The sequence below is a fragment of the Palaemon carinicauda genome, chromosome 35 (genome assembly GCF_036898095.1).
Source record: "Palaemon carinicauda isolate YSFRI2023 chromosome 35, ASM3689809v2, whole genome shotgun sequence".
NCBI lineage: Eukaryota > Metazoa > Arthropoda > Malacostraca > Decapoda > Palaemonidae > Palaemon > Palaemon carinicauda.
The window spans coordinates 19,590,254-19,613,091 of NC_090759.1; the positions used below are offsets into that span (position 1 = coordinate 19,590,254).

Sequence of the window (22,838 nt, forward strand, 5' to 3'; positions counted from 1 at the left end):
CTTGGAGAGGACTTTCAGCAGAAGGTTGGTGGGAGGAAACAGGTAGATCTTGGACCATCTGTTCCAGTCCAGTGACATGGCATCCACTGCTTCTGCCTTGGGGTCCTCGGACGGGGCTACATATCGAAGAAGTTGATAGTTGTCGCTCGTTGCGAAGAGATCGGTCTGAAGTTCTGGGACTTGGTGAGTGATGAAGGAGAATGATCTTGCGTCTAGAGACCATTCCGACTCTATCGGACTTGTCCGGGATAGAGCGTCCGCCGTCACGTTGCGGGATCCTTGTAGGTGAACTGCAGACAGGTGCCATTTCTTCTTCTCTGCCAGACGGAAGATTGTCAGAAGCACCTGATTATCTGGGGCGATCTTGAGCCTTGGCGATTGAGACTTCGAACTACCACCAAGTTGTCTAGGGATAGACGAATATGGATCGAGGGAGGCGGGGAGAGTTTCTTCAGCGTTAGAAGGACCGCCATGGCCTCCAAGATGTTGATGTGAAACGTCTTGAATAGGGGAGACCATGTGCCTTGAGCCTATATTTTGTGGGAGTGACCTCCCCAACCCTCCAGCGAAGCATCCGTGTGGATGTTGAGTGATGGAGGTGGGTGTTGAAGAGGAATGGACCTTTTCAGGGCCTTTGCTTCCGACCACGGCTTGAGGAGCAGCCGAAGTCTGTTTGGGAGCCGTCTCTTGAGGTCTCTTCGAGCGATGGATGCGGAACGTCTCCAGACTCCCGCGGCATCCTTTAGCTGTGCACGTAGCACTGGGTTTGTCACTGAGGCGAACTGTAGAGAGCCTAGAACTCGTTCCTGCTGACGTCTTGAGATCCGTTTGGATTTCAGCAGTCGCTTGACAGACCCTGCTATTTCCTTCCTTTTCTTCTGGGGGATGGAAAGGCAGTGTGACTGAAGGTTCCACTGGGTTCTTAGCCATTGGAACCTTTGAGCTGGAGAGAGGCGAGATTTCTTCGCGTTTATCTTGAATCCCAGGTGTTCTAGGAACTGTTGACTTTGTTGCAGGATTTTAAACATCCTCGGGCGATGGAGCCCAGGCTAGCCAGTCGTCGAGGTAGGCCATCACCTGGACGTCTCGGAGGCGAAGCTGTTGAACGATGGCATCTGCCAGCTTTGCGAAGATCCGAGGAGCCACGTTGAGGCCAAAGGGCATGGCCCTGAAGGCGTAGCTTTTCCCTTTGGAGTCGAAATCCTAGGTAGGAGGAAGCGTGGTGGTTCATTGGAATGTACCAATAGGCATCCGCCAAGTCTATGGAGACCGTGTAGGAACCCTGAGGCAGAGGGGTCCTTATCTGATGAAGAGTCAGCATCTTGAACTTGTTGTTCGCTATGAACTTGTTGAGGGGGGATAAGTCTAGAATGACTGACTCTGAGCTTGTTGGAGTCCTTCTTGGGGACGCAAAACAGTCTCCCTTGGAACCTGGTTGACTTTACCCTCCTAATCACCTTCTTGTTCAAGAGATCTAGGACATATTCTTCCAGAAGGGGGGAGATTGTTGGAAGAATTGCTGGAAGGTTGGGGGTGGTTGAGTCCAACTCCAGCCTAGACCCTTGTCGACGATGCTGTGTGCCCAGGGATCGAAGGTCCGACGATCCCGGAATTGGCGGAGTCTTCCTCCCACCGGAAGCACTTCATTGCTTCTGGTGTCCCGAGGGTGTACCATCTCGGCCGCTAGCTCCCTTTCCTCCTCTGCTTCTGGAGGGACGGCGAGATGCGTCTCTGCCTGCACCTCTGCTTGAGCCTCTACCTTTGGGACGAAAGGTAGTCGTCTGTTGCTCAAAGGCAGGGGTGAAAACCGGTGATTGCGGCAAGACCGGTTGGGTGACCAGCTGAAAGGTCTGTTGGGGCTGAGCAGCCACTTGGGGAGTAGCGGGTCCCGGAAACTGTCGTCTCTGTTGACGTTGCTGGGGTTTCGGCTTGGAGGATCTCCTCTTAGGTTGAGGGCCGTCGTCCTGAGAGGATTTCCTCTTCTTCGACATGCCCCACTTGTGAAGAAGGTTCCTGTTCTCCGTGGCGGCCTTGTCGGTAATCTCTTTCACCAGATCAGAGGGAAAGAGGTGCTTACCCCAGATGTTGGAGGAAATCAGCCTCCGGGGTTCGTGTCTCACTGTGGCACTTGAGAACACAAATTCACGACAGGCTCTCCGAGCCTTCATGAAGCTGTATAAGTCCTTGACTACAGTCGCCAGATGCGTCTTGGCGAGCACCATGTAGTGGTCGGGGACTCTAGTGTCACCGGTCATGACGTCAAGCTGGACCTGGAGGGACATGGATGCGGCAAGCCTTTCTTTCGTATCTTGTTCCCGACGAAGGAGGTGGTCATTAAGTTTCGGGAGGTCTCCGTTAAACTGACGTCCAGCAACGTCAGGATCTAGTTTTCCCACCACGAAGGTATGTTGGACATCCTTCCAGTGTCGAGCATCGGGGGAAGTGACCAGGGAGAAGGGTCTGCACTCCTCCAGTGCAGGGCAAGGTTTCCCTTCTTCCACTGCCCTGTGTACCGCTGCGAAGGCCTTTTCCATGAAGGGGAGGATCGCATCATCAGGTGCGACTTAGGTAGGGTGCTTCTTGCTCAACGCCGGAAGCTTTGAGCAGGTAAAACCCCTACTTTTAAGGGTGTTGGCCATCATAGCCTGGGCCTTCGGGAGATCGAACACTATCACCTCCTTAGGTTCGGTCTCTTCTTTAGAGGCAGGTTTGGATCGAAGCCGGACGTAACAGTCCGGGTAAGCCTCAAAACTTGGGAAGAATTCCACTTCTTCCAGGACAATCGAGCCGACCTTCTCACTTATGAAGATCCTGCCCGTTGCGATCGGCATATGCTCGGCATACCTCCAGGGGTTGGCGTGCGAGCATGCAGGGAGGTCCTTAACCAAATTCCTTTTCGGCTCCTTGGAACTTCCCATGGTCCTGATGTATTCGTGTGTCTCACGGAGTTTCTTATCCATGATGGCTTCGAGCGTCCGAAACATCTCCTGGGCGCTGGTTGGGATGGGGTCCGGGGTGGCGGAGGTAGACGGGAGTGATACTTCCGGCGGTGTAGGAGTTGGGGTGGTGGTGGAAGGCGGAGCGACCTCTTGCTCCGACCCAGCGTATTCCACTTGGTCCTACTCATAGTCCAATTCTTCGGCCATGAGGTACCTCTCCGTTGTCTCCGACACTTCCGACATACATTCCGTGTTGTCGGTATCCAGGCGACACTCGTGCATGGACTGAGCCATGACAACATCAGGTTCCACCGTGATCTGGACGGTGGGGATCTGATCCTTGGGGACCACAGAGTCTGGGGATGCCTTTGGGAACATTAAGGCCCTCAAGTCTTCGGTGGCAAGGAACGGTCCAGTGGTGTTCTTCTGGAAGCCACGCACCCATTTGCGTAGCTTCTCTCGAGAAGCGTCCCTAACCTCCGCTGAGGGAGGGTTATTGAATACCTCGACCAGGCGTTCCTGGTAGACCGTACAGTTCAGTGGGTCCCAGAACTTCAGATCACCTTTTTTGTTTGCACAAGGGGCGTGAGTCCTACACGCCGTGTGCCCATAAAAGTGCGAGCGCTTCACTCCACAGAAGCCATGGTCGCACTTCACGTACTCCTCCTGTAATAGAAAGAGGACATGAGTATGGGGGAGTCATAAGGATGACTTCTATTTTAAGGTTAAGTATTAAGTGATTAATCTTTAACCTAATATTAAGTGATAGAAATACTGTGACGTTCAGAGAGTGGGCGGAAAAGAAGGAGATAGACACATCCTCCGTGCAACCCGCCCGGCCGGTTACCGTAACCTTATCCGTAGGCAATTTGTTGTGACCGAGGACACAGGGCAGAATTCAACATAGCATGCCGTGAAGGCAGTGGGAATTCTAGTGGGGAATGCCAAGGATATAGAACTGGGACTGAGGCCACTCAGACCCAAGGATTGGGAACGTAGAAGATCCCATAGGGTAACGGTTTCCGGTAACCGGCCGTGCTAAGATACACGTAGCATGCTGGAAATCTGTGATATGCAAGAAGACAGCATGGTTACTAATGGAACGGTAAGGCAATACCTATCCATTATGTAATCAAACCATCTGGTTGTGATGTAGGGCTATCAACATCAGATGATAGCTAGTAGAAGGGGGTGCAAGTCGCCTTGACGCCTCCGGAAGGCTCCGGCAGACCGCCGGAACGCCGGAAGCCGCTCCAGCAGAGTTTCTGGCATTAGGGAAGACAATATAGAAGTCAAGAGTAATACCAGGGTGGCGGCCGCCGCCACAGCGGCGGCAGTCCCCCGGCACAGCGGCGGCAGTCCCCCGGCACACGGAGGACTGACGGCCCAGAGGGCAAGGGGTAAGTCACCAAGGTAGGAGGTGGGTATCACCGACAGTAGAGGCGGCAAGGAACCGGCACCAGAATAGTGAAAGAGACAGAAGTGGGGGATGTAGGGGTCCGGCCACGGACCCCAAGGCATCCCACCTGAGTGGGTGTACCCATGATAGAGGCTAGCCCTATCACCCATAAACAGGGGCCACAGAGGACCGGGAGCTAAGGGAGCCCAAGGGAGGGCTGGGAACACCCAAGAGGGGGGAGAACCCCTGTAGACAGAATGCATCCAGTGGTTAACCCCATAGGACACTATGAAGGGTATACGTACCAGAGCGGACTGCACACAGGAGCTCAAGGTAGCCCTATCACTCCACCCTAAGGAGGAGTTGTAGGACAGGGGACAGAGGGGTATAGACTAACCTAAGTATAGGCTAGGCCATACAAGAGATAGGTGGAGAGGGGAGAAGAGAAGGGTCTTCTGTGGAGGAGGTTCTGTACCAGAGCGGCCACTAAGGAAGGGAGGACACTCCCTAGCCTAAGGTAAGGCAGCCTGTCTGAAAACGGTGCATGGGTATCGTTTCAGCAAGGTACAGAACTAACCCCTCCAAAACCTAACCTAGAGCAGGGATGTTACACCGTGAACTAGGAAGGATGGAAGACGTATCGCTATTGCAGGGAAGGTCGGAGACCTAGCCCCAGCAATAGAGGAAGGACTAGCCGTTCCTCATTCTCGGACGCAACCCTAAGGGGGGATCATTCCTTTAGGGAGGACAGAGATGCGATATAATACTCTGATATGAGCTTGATCCCCTTACGTGGTAGGAGGAGCAAGGCTACACAGAGGGGATGCCCTAAGGCAGGGGATGAAGGAAGCATATAGGGGTCCTACTTGTAGGTTAGGTTAGAAAGACACACTATCTAACCTGTCCCTTATATGGTCCCTGAAGGCGAAAACACTTGCATCACAGTAAATAGTATTGTAAAATAATGCCACTATCTTCATAAATAAACCTAGGATCACTGATAAATATCATGCATGAACACTGATATAGGCGCTCTGGCCTTGGGGCTATACTAGCCAACTGGAATGGGGTCAGTTGATGACCGATAATAAAGCGTCAAAATACGATATAAAAGTTCCTAGCTATGAAGACTAAATAACTAATAGTATCGTTTAGTTAATGAGGCCGGAAAACGCTGTTGAGGCTATCTAAATAAGGCATGCAAAACAACAGCGACGCCATAAAATGGCCGGTCCGGTCGAGGCACAGCTCTGCCACAAAACATCAAATATCTCGAAAAGTAAAAGTTACTTCACGGTCAGAGCTTATTTAAACAATACTGGAACCTTGTACTCAACTTTCCAGAAGAAGGCGAGGCCAAGGGTAGAGACATGGCTAAGATGCAAGTCGATAAAGATCACACGTGGAAAAGTCCGACTAGTAAGGCAAGCTACTAAATGAAGGATGAGGACGGACGTGACGTCATTTAGCAATGGCGCCCGTTTGTTTATGTCTCGAGTACCAAAAGTAGTCACGGACGAGATTAGCTGTGGAACAGCCCCCCAGCTATTCTCCGTCCCTCCATATCGAAGTGTTAACTCTGTATGGGGTGCAGATAGCTATGTGGCGCGTTAATACATGCATCCCCTGTTGATATACGATGTCTTAAAGGGAAACCTTTAGGATACTCGCTCCAGAAGTTAGAATTCTGTGATAACCTGTGGTTAAATTCTCTGGGAATATCTTAGTAGTTATATACCCAAGGAAGCTACCAAAAAGGAACCTTCCATCAGGACGCCATGGCTTGAGCCCAAATATATATATATATATATATATATATATATATATATATATATATATATATATATATATATATATATATATATACCTAAATGATGATTAAATAGGTTGCAAAGCACAAAAAAGTGTAGGCCTACCCACTATTTTATTACCATTCATTTGCAGTTGATTGCCATAAATTCCATTTAATTAATCCATTTTTGCTCTCTGAAACACCTCCCAATAAATTGTTGATTAGTAATAGCTGGAAACGAACAATTGAACGCGTACCCCTTCAGGAACTGATGAAAAATTGCGTAATCTTGGGTGAAGACGCTCAAGCCGCCGTGATTTTTTAAAACATGAAACATGGTCTGGCGGCTTGAGGCTTCCCGCGTCTCCTATCTGGCCACCTACATAAGATACTTAGGGTTTCAATTATCAGCTGGAACCTCTCGCCGCTAACCTCCCCGCTAGCCGTGCTTGGTCTGGCCGGGCCCTAAGGGACGTTAAAGATATTGCAATTGATGATACGGTCTACTTGACATTGAAACTTTGCTTATGCAACCAGTGGAGATTATGAAGCGATTAGAATACACCCACTTTTCGAAGGTGGCATTTACGAAGAGGATGGGAAAACTGAAACTAAAAATTAGGCGCTGTGATGTTTGTAGTGAAAACAACGGTGTGGCAAATCATGTGGTTAGCGGAAATCATGAAATCGTTACTTTCAGTCAATTATTAAGCGTATGACACTAGTGTATGCGACCTGTCGAGAATGTAGGATAAATATTAAGATAGATATCCTCCACGGTCTAGGTATCTCAACCGTGGATATCCACAGCCACACATACGCACACGAATACACAGAGAGGTATAACCCTTGTCACTCCTCCCCCTTTCCTAGGTAGGTAGCAGGTTGGCCAGGGCACCAGCCATCCGTTGAGATACTACTACTAAAGAGTTATTGGGTCTTTTGACTTCCAGAAAATACTACATTGGACACCTCTTTCTGGTTACAGCTCCTTTTTTTCCGGGTTGCCTACACATATACCGAATAGTCTGCTTATTCTTTACACTTCTCTGTCCTCTATACACATGACAACACCGAGATTACCAAAGAACTCTTCTTCGCTCAACGGGTTAACTTGTAGTCCTGTGGACTTTGATTGATCAGTGGCTAATTTCCTCTTGGTAAGGGTAGAAGAGAGACTTTAGTTACGGTAAACAGCTCTTCTAGAAGAAGGACATTTCAAAATCAAACCATTGTTCTCTATTCTTGGTAGTGCCATAGCTTCTGTACCATGGCCTTCCACTGTAGTGAGGTTAGAGTTCTCTTGCTTGAGGGTACACTCTGGCACACTATTCTATCTTTTTTCTCTTTCTCTAGTGTTTTTAAGCTTTTATTGTTTACATACGAAAGAACTAATTTAATGCTGTTACTGTTCTTAAGCTATTTTATTTAGATTGTTTGTTACCTCTTGTAGTTTACTTTTTTCTTTTTTTCCTTTCCTCGTTGGGCTACTTTTCCTTGTTGGAACCCTTGGGCTTATAGCATCTTGCTTTTCCAAGTATAGTTGTAGCTTGTCTCGAGTGCCTATTCTAATAGTAATAGTAATGACGCTTGTTTGGGTAATTTGTGGGAGATTATTGTTTTTATAGTTGTAGTTCAGAGAGACAGGAATATACAGAAAGAACCACCCCCCCCCCACACACACACACACACATATATATATATATATATATATATATATATATATATATATATATATATATATATATATATATATATATATATAGCCAAACACTTGTTTTTTTTCATTAAATAGGGGAGATTTCTGAAGCCTGTCGCATGTAGACCGACCCATAATCAGAAAACTGATCTGTAGATTAAAATATCCGTTCGTGATAATGGTGTTAAATTTATTTTGAAATTGGGAACACATGACATCCGTGAAAAATTTCAAAGGTCAAGCGCACCTGTCAAGATGTGACTGAAATCTCTCTCTCTCTCTCTCTCTCTCTCTCTCTCTCTCTCTCTCTCTCTCTCTCTCTCTCTCTCTCTCTAACTCCTGTGCACGTACACTTAAACTTCCTGCGGTAAAACATCTCTTATGTTTCGATATTCAGATCTTGAACGAGACCATTCATGAAGATAACGGATGCCGGTCACGTTCTGTGGCAGTGAATGATATATTGATCTTCTGGCTAAGGAAGTCCCGTTGTAAATAGACAACAAAGGTAAATACGTCGGGATTAACATTGTCTCTGAAATTTTCATTTATTACTTTCGCCATCTTTGTTGCGAAGGTTATGTTTTGATAGGCGTGTATCTATTTACCTACGTTTGTATGTGATTCGCATAATTCTAAAACTATTTGACCGAATCTCATGAAAGTTGGTGGGATGATTAGGTTTTGGGAATGCTGGGGTCAAAGGTCAAGGTCACGAAAAGGTTCAAAATGTCTTTTTGCTATATCGTGGTCAATGCTCACATAATTTGCGTCAAGCTGGTGCCAAAATGTACATAATTGAATTGTCTATCTTGTGATACACCATATAGTATAGGCAAAGGTATGTGCTGTTCCGAGTGCCTATTCAAATTAGTTTATTTATGAGCAAGGATAAAATGTGCAACAGTTCAAATAACAATGAACTTAAATTAGCATTACTCGATGAGTTAATGTGTGAATTATTTAGAACATTCATCTATATGCATTGTTTTATGCATAGGTCTACAGCGTGATCAAAAACGTTTTCATCAATCTGGAGGATGGATGGAATGTAGGCCTAGGCTGTCAATTTGGCTGCATGTAGTCTAGATAGGGGCTCCCTCCTACTGTAGTTATAACCGAATAAACACATGACATTTACATTGCGTTCTTTATACCTATAAAGCCAGTTATTGCGATAATATTGATAATGTTGCCTAGATATTACTTGTTACTGGTATTTCGAGGAGTGCTGTATCCCCTTTGCATTGTCTGGCATTCTAATCAGTAATACAATAGGTTTGAAAATGAATGCAAGTTCTTGGTATTTTTTTTCTTTTTTCAGTGTGGGTGGGGCTTACGTTAACGGTTTGAGAATTGAGGTTTGATGTATGAAATAAAGATACCCAGGATTGTATTTAATTGTGACTTATAGTAGCAGCTCTAATTGGAGAAGCAGGATGCTATTAGCCGAAGGGCTCCAACAAGGAAAATAGCCCAGTGAGGAAAGGAAACAAGAAATAAACTATTAAATTATTTCTTTCATATATGAACTATAAAAACTTCAAAAACAGAGGAATAGAAGCAAGATAGAATAGCGTGCCCGAATATACCCCCAAGCAAGAAAACTCTAACCCAAGACAGTGGAAGGCCATGTTACAAAGGCTATGGCACTACTCAAGAATGGAAAACAACGGTTTGACTTCGGAGTGTCCTTTTCCTAGAATAGCTGCTTGCCATTGCTAAAGAGTCTCCTTTACCCTTACCAAGAGGAAAGTGACCACTGAACAATTGCAGTGCAGTAGTTAACGGTGACCCCAATTGAGCGAAGAAGAATTGTTTAGTAACCTCAGTGTTGTCAGGTGTATGAGGACAGAGAAGTGTAAAGAACTATCCAGACAATTCAATGTATGTGTAGGCAAAGAAAAAATGAGCCGTAACCAAAGAGAGGGATCCAATATAGTCCTCTATGGCCAGTCTTAGGGTCCAATAAATCTCTAGCGGTAGTAACTCAATGGCTGACTGGTGCCCTGGCCAACCTACTACCTACAAAGAAAGAATTGCATAAGACTTAACAAAAATACTTTACCCATGTGGCCTAATATCTTGTAAATTCCCTGTTTGGGGACGGAGCCCCAATCACTGGCTTAACCCCTCTCTCGTAGACCGTCGCAGCTGCATCGGGAGGGGGGGGGGGGGGATGACCTATCCCGGGCCTTCCTTTATCGAAGGGTCCTTCTCCCTTAACGTATTACCTCACCTCACTTTTTTTCTTTTTTATTGTCAGTGAGTTTATCGAAATATGGCTCGTAGTGTAGTAGTCGTAACTGATGCTGGTTATCATGGTGGGACACAGAAGCCTTCTTCTGACCGACTATCATCAATTTCTATCCCATGGACAGTCCACAGAAAATGGATATATATATATATATATATATATATATATATATATATATATATATATATATATATATATATATATATATATATATATATATATATATATATATATTTACGAGTGGTGTGGCATTCGTGCGTTGTTATGTGTGTCCATGCATGGGTAAGGCTCTATATTGAGACGGCAGTGACTCAACCCTGGGTGTGGGAATGATTACTGGCTCTGCTTTTGCGAGTCCTGTTGTAGTTGTAAGTTTTTTTTTTTTTTTTTTTTTCTTTTTTTTTTGCGTAACAAGTGGTTAGATCGATAATCAGAAGTTTCTTCATCGTTTCGCTCATTTTCAATTTTTCTTTAATAGCATACAGTATAAAGGATCATCACTGTTACATCTTGAGAATTTTGAGGCATCTAAGTTTATACCTCAGATAAACGCCGCTAACATGGCCTGGATTCTATTTCTGAAGTTTGAAATTGGTCTACATTATCTGGTGTTGGCTCTTTGAGGCTAATCAATTCCAAACTGCAACTGTAGGAAATCCCGACAGGTAGGCCTACATTTTATTAAGGGGTTGGACAGCAAGGCGGAAAAGAGGAAACATTTTTTGAAGCTCAAGTAGAAGGATATAAGTAGGCCTATGTACTGTAAGGAAGCTCGTGTAGAGCCCGTGTCTCACGACTTTCTTAGTTCTAGTTCTTGGAATTCAGCCCTAAACCCCATACTATCATCTTCATCACAAATGGCCAGCAGTCTTAAAGAAAAAAGCGTGTATGCTTTCCCTAGTCCTAATTCCAAGATAGTTAATCAAACTTCCAATATAGACTACCCATAGACCTACTCACCAAAGACATTTACCAAATTTATTAATTCTTCTATTTATCATTGTTACTAATATATATATATATATATATATATATATATATATATATATATATATATATATATATATATATATATATATATATATATATATATATATATATATATAAACACAGTCCCTCGCCCTACACCTGTCACATATTTCATTGACAATGAAATCTTGTGGTCCTACAATTAAAAATCTCAACTGAAATAATACGTAGGTCTAGACCCAAAGTTTGGGTGTCAGTTCATTTAACACTTAAAGACAAACGTCACACCAATCTTGTATCCTTCACCGGAATCTGCCATTATTATGTATCTGCAGTATCATCATCATCATCTTCAGACATAGGATATATATATATATATATATATATATATATATATATATATATATATATATATATATATATATATATATATATATTTGATTCGTTGTCCTTGAGAAGTAAAGACAGTGCCTAACGAGTGAGCCGTATAATACTTTGGGCTGGCAAGCAATGCATAGATAAACAAAGAACCCGACAGCCCGACACTGAGTCCTGTGAGTAACTTCACCACTTCAGTGACCGTGAGAGCAGTATCATCCTTTTACTCAGTGTGAAGAGTGTGATAGTTGGTTTGACCAGGTACTTCGTTCTTGCCATAAGTTCCGTTGCAAAATTTCTTCAGGATTTATGTCTACTTCCATCGACTGCGGGGGTATCCGGTCATTAATCCTACTGACTCCAACCACAAGCTGCCCAAAAGAAACCCCTTCGGGCATAATCACTTACTCCACTGTCTAAAGATATATAAGGTCAGTCAGAAAGCATGTACATGATGTATTGTAACTACATACATAAGGTCGGCCGGGTAGCGGTACGATTTAAGCTACTTCTGGGCATGACGTCATCAAAGCCTTTGCTTTGCCTCAAAGGAACCCTTGCGTATTTACTTCTGTTTATTCACTCTTTACTCATTGCTAATTTCTCATGGAAATTTTATATATTCTTTACTATATCACTCATGTAACATAGTTAGAGAAAACATGAAGTAAAATAATTTCAGTTCATTACTTGTATAGAAGTATAAATTTAATAGGATATGATTGGCAGTTTCGTAAATTATTTCTCAATTTATTTACGATGTTTTTTTTTATCACAATTTTCATTTATAAATTAGATATTTTCAGTTTCATAATTAGGTCATCAATTTATTTTACACTATTTTACAATTTTCATATATTTCCGATTTATACTTCTGTAATCTCTTGATTTTTTATTGATTTTTCATTTTTATTTTCAAATGCCTAATTCTATAGATTAGACATTTTTTGCAAAGAAATATAATATCAAAAGGAAAGGCCACTCTAGCAAGTTTCATCTGGTCATAAAGAGTTCTTATTTAATGATTCCCCCCCCCCCCTCCCTTTTACCGGGTATACTTGAAGGCGTTTCATTCTCTGCATGTTTCAGTAGATTACGTCAAGAATCTCATCACCTGTCCATAATTCTTGATTAAATCCAACTTATCTTAAAATGAGACTAGTAAGACAAATTTCCAAGGCAATTCATCTACTTTATTTGTTCGGTTGCCCTGTGTACATGAACACTTGACCAATAATTTATGAGCTAAGCAGTCTTGATTTTCATTGCCTGTATTACTATCACATTTTTCACTTTCGGGGCTACTTCTTTCCTTGGTAAATATTCTTTCAGACTGTATTTGAAATTTACTACGTTGGGATAAGACGTCTAAAGCATTTCAACAAAGCATTTCATAATAATGATAATAAAACAATATCCCTGGAAGACAAATATAATAAGTAGATCTTTAACTCTTGGACTCAGTCCCTGAATATTGTTTACCAGATACTGAATACAACCAAATGCAACCTTTGGGATGGCTAGACTGATGTCACTGACCGTGACCTTTAAATTTTAATCTGCGCGCCAACTGACTTCTTTCTTTAAACTTTGAGTATATGATTGTTGGTGTTGTGTGTTGGGCGGGGGTGGGGTGTTGTTGTGTGTGTGTGGGGAGGGGGGTGACATGTCGTCAACACGCCCCACGAAGCGTATTCTGTTACAAGTATTGCTTAAGGGTCCTTCAAGCCATAGATGCACTTGTTAAGTTGTTTCATATCTTTCTACTTCGTCTGTCCAACCTCTTCTAACTTTTACTTCAGTGTAACTAGAAGATTATCCGCCCGTTGTACTTGGACGCTGGATGTCATCACAGGACCCAGCTCTGGTCTATAAAACCTATATTAATAAATCCAATTTACGGCTGAGGACCTTTGCGTCAGTCAATAGGCGAGACCAAACGCGTTGAGCGGCGAGGTTAGTGGCATGACTCGGCGGCAAGCCAGCAACAAGATGTTGGGTGGCCACACCGGAACCGCCACACCTGTCTTGCCTCCTCACTCCCAGCTGATAGCCTTCCTCGTCAACATGACGATGGTCTTTGAGTAGGAAATGACTTACGATTGAAAATCGTTATTTTAATCTGAACTATAAATTACACAAGAGTGTGGATTCACGATTTTAATAAACAGAGAAGGGAAAATAAGTTAATTTTGAAATTAATGTTGCCAGTCTCGTTTGTAAGGCGACAGATTTAATGAATATCTGCATATTTCACAAGTCTTTAGATTCTTTGATGGGAACATCCTTCCTGAATTCAGACTCAAAAAAAAAATAAAAAAAAAAACGTCGAACTATAGACAACCTCAATCTTTTTTTTACCAGCTATTATAATTGCTTCAGATATGATAAAGTTCACGAAAAATCATTGTCCCTTTCATTCCAGAATTAACTAGCATTTGCATAAGATATATTGTTTAAATGTACATACGATTCTTTTCACATTTGAAATTTTCTCTATATCTTTATATATATATATATATATATATATATATATATATATATATATATATATATATATATATATATATATATATATATATATAATGTGTGTGTGTGTGTGTGTGTGTGTGTGTGTGTATACATATATAACTAAATGGTGATTAAATAGGTTGCAAAGCACAAAAAAGCGTAGGCCTACCCACTATTTTATTACCATCCATTTGCAGTTGATTGCCATAACTTCCATTTATTTAATCCATTTTTGCTCTCCGAAACACCTCCCAATAAATTGTTGATTAGTAATGGCTGGAAACGAACAATTGAACGCGTACCCCTTCAGGAACTGATGAAAAATGGCGTAATCTTGGGTGAAGTCGCTCAAGCCGCCGCGATTTATTAAAACATGAAACATGGTTTGGTGGCTTGAGGCTTCCCGCGTCTCCTATCTGGCCACCTATATAAGATACTTTAGGTTTCAATTACCAGCTGGAACCTCTTGCCGCTAACCTCGCCGCTACCCGCGCTTGGTCTGGCCGGGCCCTAAGAGATGCTGAGGATGGATTCACGGCTACTAAAATTGTGACGTTACTCTTTTCTGTAATCCACGTGTCACTAGCCCTACAAATACTCAGTTTTCGTTTGCTGCTTGCTTGAAGTTAGACCAACCTCAGATCGTTTGTGTGCCATATTTCTTATTCCCCAATGATCCACGTAAATGGAAATCTCGGGCATTCATCATTAGACATAAGCATCAATAAAGATGGAATTATGATCTTCCAAACCGTTATTCCTACGCCAAGGAGTCAGTTACCCAAATGACCCCTCTCCAGTGCCTTTGATCAAAGGCATTAAGTTGGAATTCTGATGAAGGAATGTATATGATTTACAAAGTCCACCTGTGCAAACGTTCAAGTGCTTATGTTGAGAGATATTTAGGCACTTGACGACAACCTATCTGTTTTCACAACTTGAACAGGTTGACATAAGTCCTTTTTTATAGTTTATATATGTTGTTATTGTTCTTGAAATATTTTATTTTAATTGTTTATTGCTTTTAGTATAGTTGATTTATTTCCTTATTTCCTTACCTTACCGGGCTATTTTTCCTTGGTCTTATGGCATCCTACTTTCCCAACTAGGGTTGTAGCTTTACTACTACTACTACTGCCAATAATAATAATAATAATAATAATTTTAATATTGCAGAGGATTTAAGTGATTTAGTTGTGACTGTGGTGCACGACATGGGATATTCTAAAGATTTTCCAAGAATCCCAAACCGGGCAGAGCAGTTTTTGTTTTCAGAATTATTTATAAATAATTCATTTGACTCGTTATTTCTGCAACGGAGACAAATTATGCTCTTGGGATACGAGAAAGGTTGAGAAAACTGACACCAAAGTTAGGTTTGCTTGAAGAAGGGAAGTAAACTAAAGGTAAGTTTTGATGAACCAATCAAATTGATTAGTGTAGCTTCATTGATTTTTGTAAGTGGACGACCAGGAAGGATAATTTATAAACCAGGATTTTACCTACGTTACTTTGATGGCTGCTTTTCCGGTCCCATGCAGCAGGGGAACCCCACTCTCTACCGGACCTCCACTGTCGTTTTACTTTGTTCGTTCACAGTATTTATCTTTTCAAGTCACATATTGTTCATTTACTGTTAAATCGTCACTGTCAAAAGACTCATGGAATAAGAAAGTCTTCAGTTTCCTCTTGAAAGTCTTAAGTCCTCAATCATTCGAATGTTTCGTGGGAGCTTATTATTTGGTCTCGGAGCCGCATATATAAAGGCTCTGGAGCCTAAAGTAGACATAAATCTACTATCGTTTCCAGAGGCCGTGTAATAGTGTTTTTTTTTTAATAACTCCTAAAATAACTGATGGATTTCATTGATATCAAAGCAGGGAGCGCTTCATACAATGGCTTAATTTTGGGAAATACTGTGCATTGCCAAATACGTTTCATTAACTTTGTTACTTAAGAAAATGAGGCTAAAGCCAGTCTTAGCCACCCACACATTCGCAAAAGCGATGACGTCCCTCAGTGACGTTGTTATAACGTTTCTTCCCCTGTACCTCCCATCCCCCGAATTATTAAACGCCTGCTTAACTCCATAGATAACTGTCATATGACCTACCCCAAGCAATACGAAATTCTTTGTCAGTAAAATTTCAGCATACCTGGTAATGTGATTCGTGACTTCAGACTTTACCTAAACACAAGACCAATGTTTTATATCTTACCCACTCACTTACATTGAAGATCAAGAATGAGACTTATGACAGGAGACGAAAGAAGCCATGCTAACCCTACACTTCGCACAAGGGCATTGACATCGGCCATTTGCTAAATTTTGAAATCATATATATATATATATATATATATATATATATATATATATATATATATATATATATATATATATACATACTTTATATATATATATATATATATATATATATATATATATATATATATACACATACTTTATATATATATATATATATATATATATATATATATATATATATATATATATATATATATATATATATATATATATGTGTGTGTGTGTGTGTGTGTGTGTTTTCATACATACATAAGATTTATTATATTTCAACCTATAGTTTTATATATTTATTTACGTTATAAGTACCAGTACCTATTTTTGTTACTTAAAAGGTATGTGACAAATATCATTAGGACTTTGTCACTGGAATTATACCAGACTTATATTAATGAACCAATCAACCTTACTTGAGAAATCCATTGACATTGTCTACATGCCAAGCTGATATACTCGTATCAAAGTATTCATTAGCTTTGCTTTTCCAAAATAATGTTATCACCAATTGCTGGAAACCATAGATTTATGAGAGATAAAAAAAAACAAGCAATGGACACTTATACATTTTACTCATCATCACTCTCAAGGAAAAAAATGTTTTCTATTTCTACTAATGTTTTTATTTTATTTTTTTTATCTTATTTTATTTTTTTAGTCGCAAATCTAAAATTTGTAGGAGTCCGAGTAGAATATTTTTCAGTGCGATTCCACACCCCTGTTTTAAACCTCTTCTATTATGTTTGATAATTTGTGTTAATCATCTAATCATTATCTACCACCATAAAACATTTTATTGCTCTTCCGGCTCATTTTATATGTGCAGTACATAGTCTTTCCTAACAGGGATTTACTCGGTAGCCTAATGGAAATGAAGGAAAGAAGGCAAGAAGGAAAAAAAAGGGGGTGGGGGGTAGTAGGATAGCCATAGGTGTAGACACCGAAGGAGAGTTGGGGGAACCTCTGCGTCACAGTTACGTGATTAAGTAACACTTCTTCGAAACGCTCTGAAGGAAGGGAAGAAGTTCCTCTTTTTTTTTTTCTAAGAGTCAACGGGTTAATTAAGCACATCTGTCAATTCATCGTACAACCAAAAATTAGGCCAATGTCTGAAACATTCATTGCTGCAGTTTCATGGAAATTCTTAAGCTGGTTTGTTAGATATTTGGGAAAAACATTATTACACGGCCTCTGGAAACGATAGTAGGTTCCAACAGTTTGAAGCCATCTGTAACTATCCTCGTGTCAACACGATTTGTTGGCTGCGCAATATGTAGCAATTCTCTTAAGTATTTTGGACGACCAATTCTGATAACTTGGTGGGTTTTTGTACGTATTTTAAATTCAATTCTCGCTTTAATCGGCAGCCAGTGTAAATCAATTAGTATAGGGGTGATCCTTTCTTTAGGTGGAGTTTATAAGTATTGCTCCTCTGTTTATTATGTTTTGTAATTTCTTAAGTTGGACTTGTGGTAAATTGTAGTAGATGGAGTTGCAGTAGTCAGTCCTGGTAATAACACAGTTTATGACAAGTTTCTTAACAAAATTTTCGTCCAGGGACTTTTTTTATAAACGCAATATTTCTTAGATGATAACCAGCACTTTTTATTACATTATTTATTTGGGCATTTAGAGACAGGTTACAGTCAAGAAATACACCTAGATCTCGAACTTTACTAGATATCGGCACCACTCATTATTTATGTTCATTTGAATATCACCTAAGTTTCTCACAGTTTCTCTTGGCCACCACCATGAATTCAGTTTTGTTCTCATTTAATTTTAGCTGTTTAACCCTGGATAGGTACGATGGGTCGTTTGCGACCCCGAGCGTCAAAAAAAAACAGGGTTTTCTCACGTGACTCACCCCCGTGACTGAATTTGTGGGTGATCGACCTGCAGGAGGTGTCTCCCCTACACGCTCTAGTAGTGTCCAGATGTGCATTGCTGTAGCTGTACTCCTTCCCCGATTTCTGAGACGCGTCGGGGTCGTTCGCGACCGAGTTTACCCTTCTAAGGTAGTTTGCATAATTATCAAAGTTATTACGTATTATGAAATTGTCGTAGAATGGTGCAACTTGTATAGGTTATCAGTTGTGGAAAGTCTTGGTGGATTGTTTGGCTACCATGTGCATGATTTTTTTTTTAGTTAAAATGTCGTTCATCACCACGAGGACCATTTTACCGCGAGTGCCCCTTTTTCATTTTTTTTCATTTTTTTGCCAAGTCATTTTTCCGTAAGATATTGCCAAATAGGGTCGTAAAACTTTTGCTTGTTTAGTGTTGGAAAGTGTGTCTAGATGATCTGGCTACCCATGCATGACTTTGTTTTTGTCAGATACGACGTAGTTATTGGTATATTGGGTATTTAACTGCGGTTACCAATTTCTGTTTTTTTTCAATATTTGTAAAAATTACTACGTAGTAAGGAATTGCCGTATATTATTCATTTTTTTTTTCATGTTTATGTGTTAGAAAGTGTGCCTTGATGGTTGGGCTAACACGTGCATGTCTTTTTTTTTATCTGAGATGCCGTATATTAGAATGTCGGGCATTTTACCGCGAGTGTCCCTTTTTCATTTTTTTTCATTTTTTTGCCAAGTCATTTTTCCGTAAGATATTGCCAAATAGTATCGTAAAACTTTTGCTTTTTTAGTGTTGGAAAGTGTGTCTAGATGATCTGGCTACCCATGCGTGATTTTGTTTTTGTCAGATACGACGTAGTTATTGGTATATTGGGTATTTAACTGCGGTTGCCAATTTCTGTTTTTTTTCAATATTTGTAAAAATTTACTACGTAGTAAGGAATTGCCGTATATTATTGATTTTTTTTCATGTTTGTGTTAGAAAGTGTGCCTTGATGGTTGGGCAAACACGTGCATGTCTTTTTTTTTTTATCTGAGATGCCGTATATTAGAATGTTGGGCATTTTTCCGCGAGTGCCCCTTTTTATTTGCTTTGCATTTTTTTGCTTAGTCATGTTACCTTAAGGAATTGGCAAGTAGTGTCGCAAAACTTATATTTTTATAGTGTTGGAAAGTGTTTCTAGATGATCTGGCTACCCATGCCTATTTTTTTTTTAGCCAGATATGGCGTATATATAAGTATGTGTTCGATTTTCCTGTGATTGCCATTTTTTCGTTTTTTCCCATTTCTTTCAAAATTACTACGTACTAAGGAACTATCACAGAGTAATATTTCATTTATATGTTTATTTGTCGGAAAATGTGCCTTGATGGTTTGCCTAGCACGTGGCTGAAATTTTTTTTTTCTGGAATGCCGTATATTAGAATGGCCATTTTTCCACGATTGCCCCTTTTTATTTGTTTTGCATTTTTTTGCTTAGTCATGTTACCGTAAGGAATTGGCAAGTAGTGTCGCAAAACTTATAATTTTATAGTGTTGGAAAGTGTTTCTAGATGATCTGGCTACCCATGCCTATCTTCTTTTTTTAGCCAGATATGGCGTATATATAGGTATGTGTTCGATTTTCCTGTGATTGCCATTTTTCGTTTTTTCCCATTTCTTTCAAAATTACTACGTACTAAGGAACTATCACAGAGTAATTATTCATTTGGATGTTTATTTGTCGGAAAATGTGCCTTGATGGTTTGCCTAGCACGTGGCTGAATTTTTTTTTTCTGAAATGCCGTATATTAGAATGTTAGCCATTTTTCCGCGAGTGCCCCTTTTTATTTGTTTTGCATTTTTTTGCTTAGTCATGTTACCGTAAGGAATTGGCAAGTAGTGTCGCAAAACTTATACTTTTATAATGTTGGAAAGTGTTTCTAGATGATCTGGCGACCCATGCCTATCTTTTTTTTAGCCAGATATGGCGTATATATAGGTATGTGTTCGATTTTCCGGTGATTGCCATTTTTTCGTTTTTTCCCAATTCTTTCAAAATTACTACGTACTAAGGAACTATCACAGAGTAATGATTCCTCTAGATGTTTATTTGTCGGGAAATTTTGTTTACTTTTTTTTTGATTGAATATCATCAAATTTTTTTAGCTAAAATATTATATTGTTTTACATTTTTTTTTTCGATTTTATTTCCCTTCAAAAAAATTTTTTTGGGTCAGAATTTTAATTTTATAGTCGTAAAATAATCGACAATTATCCAGCAACCCACCATACAATTTTTATGCATATCCAATAATAATTAGATTAGTAAATAACACCTTGAAATTGACATACCCTTCCTACATTTCAAGTGGCAGATTAGGGAGTCTGAGTCAGTGTGGTTGGCGGCCATTTTGTGGACATATCCGAAGCGTAAGCTGCCCTATCTATATATATATTCTTGTTCCCTATAGAATTTGTGATATTTTGGTATATTTTTACCTGCATAAATATCATATTATATATTAAATATATGTATTTTTTTACGAAATTTCTAAGTACTCAAAAAATTACCTTTAGATATGGCCCCTGATATAAATGTAATTTACAAAATAATGAAGATTTTTTTACATATTTCTATTTTAGGATAACATATGTTTATTCCCTAAAAAAATTAGCCACTTCCTATTTCATTTGGGTACCCAAAAAAATTCATGAAATTTGGACAAATTTTTTGGCCAAAAAAAGTTACCCTTTTTTTCTCATTTCAGATCTTCACCTCCATGGGTCTGACTTCATCCAAAATACATCAAGATGTGTCCTAAACATTCAAGAATCAATTCCTAAAAGGATTTGTGTATATATGTATAAACTTTTTTTTATGAATTTTTATGTCAGGTCTTTTTTTTTTTCTACTTAATTTTTTAAAATATTTATAATAAATAGTTTTTCTGCAGATGAGTAGTATTTATTTTTACAGTTGTTTTAAGCATTCATTGAAGTTTTTTTTGGCAAAAAAAAAAAGGAGGTTACTGCAAAAACTGATTTTTCAAGATTTTTTTTTTGGCGTCGGGGTCGTTCGCGTCCGAGTATACCCTTAAAGGGGTGTCCGAGGAGCGTACCTATCCAGGGTTAAATGTCATCCACTCTCTAACACTATCAAGGATTCGGTTTAGAGTTTCAGTAGTGTCATGTATATCATTTATGGAGAAGTAAAATTGTGTGTCATCTGAAAATAGTTAAAACTTCACGCCATGCCTTTGTAGCATTTTCGATAGACTAATAGTATAGATGCAGAATAAGACTGGGCCAAGTACACTCCCCTGGGGTACCCCTCTGTTCAAGGGTTCATATGATGAATAAGAGTTTCTAATTTGTACACAGTAATTTCTACCAACCAAGTAGTCTTTTAAGTATTTGAAAGCTTGATCTTAAACGCCGATGGACCGTAGATCATTTAGTAGCAGTTCATGCACAACTGTATGAAAAGCAGCACTGAGATCGAGCAATATTAAAATACCACATTTATTTTCATCCATCATTTCTAGCATATTTACAACAGAGCAGATGGCTGCCTCCGTAGAGTATAGTTTTCTGTAGGCAGATTGATTGTCAGGCAAAGCTTCTATTACTTCTAAGTGGCTGACTAGTTGTTCAAGAATTACATATTCAAGCACTTTTGAGACAAATGATAGATTTGAAATAGGTCTATATGAGCTTAATTCCTGGTAGTCCAGTGCATTTTTCAGACGTGGTGTGACTATAGCCATTTTCTCAGATTTAGGAAACTTACATTCATCAATGCTTGCATTTGCTATTCTCATTATTATTTTGGCTAGACTAGAAAAGTTTCTCTCTCCAATTACTTCAGTTATTGGCATAGGATCGATCGCGCAGTTGGTTTTCTTTGCTCTCTTGATAATTCTGGTGATGTCATCTTGTGTTATGTTGTTAAATCGTATTAATTTTGTCTGTGTGTCTGGTGTATCATTAATCTGATGTTGAGTATTTACAAATGATCTGGTTATGCTTCCAATTTTGTTTTTAAAGAATACTAGAAAATTATTTGCTAGTTCCTAGTCACTGTATCCATCAGGTAGCTTCTTTTCTTTTACATTTCCCATTATACCATTCATGAGACGATATAACTTATTTATGTCTTTTGCTGCTTCGAGGATCTTTCTCTTATAGTATTCCCTTTTTTCCCTTCTTAGTAGGTAGTTATATTGACACGCAGCAGTTTTGTATTCTACCCAAGTACTTTCAGTTTTTAACCTATTCCACTTTCTTTCTTTATGTCTTTTTTTTCCCTCTTTTTTACCAAAGTCTCTCCATCAAACCAAGGAGATTGGTCTTTTACGGTTATAGTCTTTTCCATCGGTGGGCACATGGTGTCATATTCACTTTTACTCACTTTATTGCAAGTGGTCATAAGACAGTTAGCACACTTAGCTCCTAACAGACGTTGGTCATCATGATCACAGGGAATGTTGATGGCATCATTTATTTTCTTTGTAACTTCTTCAATAAATACGGTAGGAGAAAAATTTGATTTATGTCTAAAGTTTATCTTCTTTACTAATGCATGTTTCTGTAGAGGTAGACTAAACGTAATAAAGTTTGTGTACTGGGGAGATAGCACATTTCTCTTCGACTCTTATATCAGATACAATATTATTCATGTCCTCACTTATAATTAAGTCTAATGTATGACCAGTTAAAGTAGTTG

General features: G+C 40.0%; 1 protein-coding gene across 1 annotated transcript in view; it reads left to right on the forward strand.

Moving 5' to 3' along the window:
• Window positions 1-11,595: 11,595 nt before the first annotated feature.
• Window positions 11,596-22,838, forward strand: part of LOC137627402 (protein CEPU-1-like) — a 23,545-nt gene continuing 12,302 nt past the window's right edge. The window contains exon 1 of the mRNA XM_068358491.1: window positions 11,596-11,864. The gene's annotated coding sequence lies outside the window, so the exon portion shown is untranslated. The remainder of the gene's footprint in view (window positions 11,865-22,838) is intronic.